The sequence below is a fragment of the Rattus norvegicus genome, chromosome 9 (assembly GCF_021556685.1).
Source record: "Rattus norvegicus strain SHRSP/BbbUtx chromosome 9, alternate assembly SHRSP_T2T, whole genome shotgun sequence".
NCBI lineage: Eukaryota > Metazoa > Chordata > Mammalia > Rodentia > Muridae > Rattus > Rattus norvegicus.
In genome coordinates this window covers 40940087-40945517 of record NC_141542.1, presented here as the reverse complement: position 1 = coordinate 40945517, position 5431 = coordinate 40940087, and the positions used below count along the sequence as shown (strand labels likewise).

At 42.0% G+C, this 5431-nt stretch overlaps 1 pseudogene; it reads left to right on the top strand.

Moving 5' to 3' along the window:
* The first annotated feature begins 4951 nt into the window (after window positions 1-4951).
* LOC148003663 (E3 ubiquitin-protein ligase RBX1 pseudogene) lies at window positions 4952-5431 on the top strand (annotated as a pseudogene).

Sequence of the window (5431 nt, the reverse complement as noted above, 5' to 3'; positions counted from 1 at the left end):
GGGAAATCTTGTGATTCCAATTCAAATTAGGTCTAATACGTTAGTAGCTTAAATGCTTCAAGGGTCAAAGAACCTGCGTTGTCTCATCTGTCTTTATACAATCTTATACCATTTTTTTCTTTTTTGGGAAGGTGAATATTTAAACCTTTTAAAAATGAGTCAGTAAGCAGTATGCACACTGACATTTTGGGGTGCTTTGTACTTTAAAAGAAACAGTTCCCTTATAATTTGCCTCAAGTTCTCATGGAAATGCTTATAGGAACTAGAATAAAAACTAAAAGAAACATTCGAACTACTGATTTACTTTGGTAGCAAACAGAGTCCTTTGAAGAATCCCCAGCGGAGATGAGGGCCACTGAGGTGACTGGGGCTGGTTATACTACTCACTACTCCACAGAATTCCTCTTAAAGAGCCAGGCGTCTGTACCCACTAACGGCCGTGCAGAACTGGTATATATAACAACCCCAAAACAAAACGAAGTGGCCACAGGAAAAGATCCATTTTAATTCTATCCAAATTTACTTTCGGTCAATATTCCTGAGACACTGTCTTCTCAGGCCAGTATCCCATCTCCATCTCCGCACGGCTGTTGCTGGGAGCCAAACCGTTGAGGTAATGTGGGAGGGAAGTTAGGAGAGGAAGTGCTCACAGCTTCACTTCCGTTAATGAGTCTCGTGCATATTCTCAGATGTGCGCACTGCAGGGCGTCTGTACTTTTGGATTGTCTGTGGGCTTTTTCAGTGCGACAGCTAACTGCATCTTTAATAGTCACAGGCAAAAGAAACGATAAAATTTCCAAAAATTACAATGTTAACTTTGGAGGCGGCTTCGGTGAGTTTTATTAGATTATTTCTTAGGTGTTTTTTTAGTGTAATGATATCCAAGAAGCGGCCTAAGGATAGTCCTAAAACTTTGTTCAATACATTTTAGTTGATTTAATGAAAACAATGCAAGCGTGCCTTTGCCTGTTTTACTGTTTGTAGAAATAGCAGCTCTCCTACACAGTCTTTACTTGACTCACGTAACAAATTAACCTGAGGTCAAGATGAGGGGAGAGACGACTGAGACGAATGCTTTTACTAAAATCACAATAAATTTTGTCAAATTTGGGGGGAAAGGAGAAATAAAAACAATAAACTTATTTTTGATACACGTGGACGTTCCTGATAAAGGAAAGTTCTAACTCAAATTCTTCACGGAATTCACACCTCTTACAATTTGATCACTAAATAAAACCCAACTATTTGCCTTAGTGATGCTCAATCACGTATTTTATTTTCAAAATGTACATTACAGTGTATGCACTTTCAACTTTTAGCATCCATTTCAATTCACCTTATGTGACCTATTTTCTTCCCATGCTCCTTAATTTACTTTAAAAATAAAAAAAAAAAACCCAAGTATTTCCAACTTAAATTTCTGAAGACAAATTGTGAAAGGCCAATTAAGATTTTCTCAATAAAATTCATTAAATGTATTGAAAAATTTTTCTTTACAATGTCATTTGGTTCAAAGAACTACAGAAAGTTGAGGAATGCCAAGAATGGGAGCAATAGTCTTCCCAGGGAAGAGCATGCCAGCACACTGTCTCTCCAATTCCAACTGGTCATCCCTGAAAACATGTACACGCAACATTATCCAGACTGAGCAGGCTGTACTTAAATGTTTAGGAACATACATATATACATATACATATAGAGAAATGTATGTATATAACAATGGGGGAAAGGCCATGAATTTTTTAAGATTTATTATAATATTTATATGAGTACACTGTAGCTGTCATCAGACACACCAGACGAGGGCATCGGATCCCATTACAGATGGTTGTGAGCCACCATGCAGTTGCTGGGAATTGAACTCAGGACTTCTGGAAGAGCAGTCAGTGCTCTTAACCACTGAGCCATCCATCTCTCCAGCCCAAGGCCATGAATTTTAAAGAAGGCAGCAGGGGCCGGAGAGATGGCTCAGTGGTTAAGAGCCCTGACTGCTCTTCCAGAGGTCCTGAGTTCAATTCCCAGCAACCACATGGTGGCTCACAACCATCTATAAAGAGATCGGATGCCCTCTTCTGGTGTATCTGAAGACAGCTACAGTGTACTTACATATAATAAATGAATAAATCTTTTAAAAAAAGAGAGCTTAAAGAAGGCAGCAAGGGTGAGTGTACAGCAGAGTTTAGAGAGAAGAAGGGAAATAATGTAATTATATTACAATCTCCAAAAAATGAAATAAAATAATTTCAAAAGGATGTCATGTGATTGACATTCTGAATAACTTGGAATAGTCTTACAAGGTTACACATTGCTTTATTGTAAAGTTGTTTATTATTATTACTATTATTATTATTACCAATAATATTATCTCCCTTTCTAAAGGATCCCATGTTATCTCAGATTTCTTTACTCCGCACTGTATTAGCATCATCTTGTGGGAAGTGAATAAATATTTCCTGGTCTTTAAATTTCTGCCGGCCAACACTTAAAGGTCCAGGATCAGAAGGAGAAAACAGTCTTGCAGAAGACTCATAAATCTAATTAATTCAGGGGCATTTTCTCCTTCTCACCCTTCCCCATAGAACTCGTATCATTGCCAGGCCTTTAAAATGTTTTTTTTTTCTCCCTAGCTGTTAGGAGCATTTTAGTTCTTGCACAAAGAGACAAATCTTGGCGGCTGGTCTTTCTGGCATCTGCTAATATTTCATAGACCTAGACTGAACTTTCAGTCTGTTCCTGGAACTTCAGGGGTTGACAATAGGAATGGCATCTGTCTATTTCTCTTTTGCACCCTTTGCCTTTAGTCCCTTTCTTTCACAATCCACTTGAAAAGTACAGTCAGAGGCAGCTTAGGGATGGGGAGAAGAAAACCTATATGCCCCTGCTCAGCTGAGTCTGTTTTCACCGTATCCAGGAAAGGGTAAAGCAAACACATTAGAACAGGTAGTGACAAAGTGCACCTGACCGGCCTGCTGTGAGAGAGCCTCGATCTTATAATGTGGTCTTAGGAACCACTTTCCTTGCACCAGTTACACTTGCAGAAGCAGCCATGAAGGTTCACAGGAGAGGGAATGGCTTAGCAATGCACAGCAGAGGCAGGAAGTGCCTTCCAGAGAGCAGGGAGTTCACACTAATAAAGCTGCTCAACTCAAAATTCACCTTGGTGCTCTAGGCCTTTACTTTAAACAGTGCTTTCACCTCTCTCAAGCCTGGGGGAAATGTTTTTAGGTCCTCTCTCCTGCCCCAGTGACTCTCCTCTCGGGGAGAGGCATTGCTGCCTAGCTGCTGGGTAACTGCTCTGGGCTTTTGTTCCAAAGTTCAATGTACCTGAACCAGAGTTTAGCCCCACGTAAAGGTCTCAGGGCCACAGGTCTTTGCATGGCTGTGAATCTGAGTAACAGTAACTTCCCTACAGGCAGGATGCTCAGAGACCAGGTCATTGCTGCTGATCTAAACTATAGTCCTCACTCAAATTCCACTGGTAATAAAAATGTCAGGAGGGTAGCTGGAAGATCACAGAAGGATACACTCTAACAGTTCTTCTGACACATTTTCTTGTCTTGTGTAGTTTTTATTGTGACACAACCTAGTCACCTGGGAAGAGTGAGTATCAATTGAAGAGCTGCCTAGATCAGATTGGCCTACGCCCCTGAGAGGTGGACGTCTGCTAAAGTAAGGCTTGCCCACTGTGGATGGCACTGTCCTAGACAGAGCTGCATATGAAAGTAGGGCACGAGCCAGAAAACCAGTTAGTAAGCGACAGCCCTCTACGGTTTCCTCTTTCAGTTCCTGCCCCGGGTTCTGCCCTGGCTTCCCTTGGGAACAGAATGTGACCTAAGTCTATGTTGAAATACACCCTGCCCTTCCAAAGCTGTTTTTAGTCACTATTTATCACAGCCACAAAAAGCAATCTAGAATAGTATGTCAGTTCTGTTTTCAACTTGGAAGGTAATTCTCAGCACATCCACAACCTAGATCATCTTGAATTTTCCAGAGGGCCACGCTGAGTGTTTTCTCTAAGATGGGTAACTTATCCTGCTGTGGGGTCTCTGACATCTTGTGTTCTAGCAAAACTTTTCTATTAGTTATGTTGACTGTTACTAAGACAAAATATTGACAAAAGTAATACAAGGCTGCAGGGCTGTGTTTTAGTTCAAAGTCTGAGGGTAGGACCCACTGTGGTTTGGAAGGCACAGGGGCAGGAGCCTGAGAGGCAGCTGCTAACGTTGTGCCCAATCAGGAAGCAGAGAGAGGCGAAGCTGCTCCTTCCTTTTTATCCAGTCTAGGACTTCAGCAGCTGGAGGTGCTTCCTAGAGTTGTAAGCTTTTCCAATCTCAATTAGCCCAATGTAGAAAGTCCCTCATGGCCATGCCCAGAGGTTTGTTTTTGTGGTGACTCTAAATTCCATCAAGTTCCCAAACTAACCTTGACAACATTCAGGTTTGGAATAGATGACGTACACACTCAGGAGTGGAAATGCAGAGCCAACTGAGTATTAGGAGAGCTGTCATCATGAGTATTTTAAAATCCTACTTTTTCATGGCCTTTCAAGATCATTTTGCCACTAAACAGGAAACAAGCAAATGACAACGGAAGTTCCGTAATATATCGAGGGTCCACATAAACTCGAGGAAAGCGTTGAAAACTTGTTTTCATGAGCAGGTAGATTTAAACATGATACAATAAAGACATGATCACGTCATAACATACCTCACTAATATGGACCGTTTTCGTGTATTGGTTTGAAATAAATTTTAGTCATTGTGGCTGGCTTCTGGGATATAAAGGCAATGCCAATGTTAGGAGTTATAGGCCGGACAATTTTTTATAAGCTGTTTTGAGTTGTGGAATCTTATTTCTAGATATCCGCATTTCTTTCACTAGGAATCAAAGTCTAGTTGCTAGGCTTGCTCATTACGATTCTGGTCTTTGCTTTTGTCCCTTTAAGGAGAGAAGGGGAGACTGCACACGTAAGTACACCAACAGAACGTCTTTACAAGACGGTAAGAACGACTTCGCACGGACTGACCGTGTGTTTCCAAAATGGCGGCAGCGATGGGTGTGGATGTCCCCAGAGGCACCAACAGCGGTGCAGACAAGAAGAGCTTTGAAGTTAAAAAGTGGAATGCAGTGGCCCTCTGCGCCTGGGATATTGTGGGATAACTGTGCCATCTGCAGGAACCACTTTATGGATCTTCGTATCGAATGTCAGGCCAACCAGGTGTCAGCCACTTCCGAAGAGTGTACGCTTGCGTGGGAAGTCTGTAACCTTGCTTTTCATATCCACTGCACCTCTCCGTGGCCCAAAACGAGGCAGGTTGTGTCCGTTGGACTACAGAGAGTGGGACTTCCAAAAGGGCTCAAGGGTCACAGCATGAATGTGAAGGTCAGAGGACAACTTTGACGAGTCAGTGCACACCGCCTCACCTTGTTG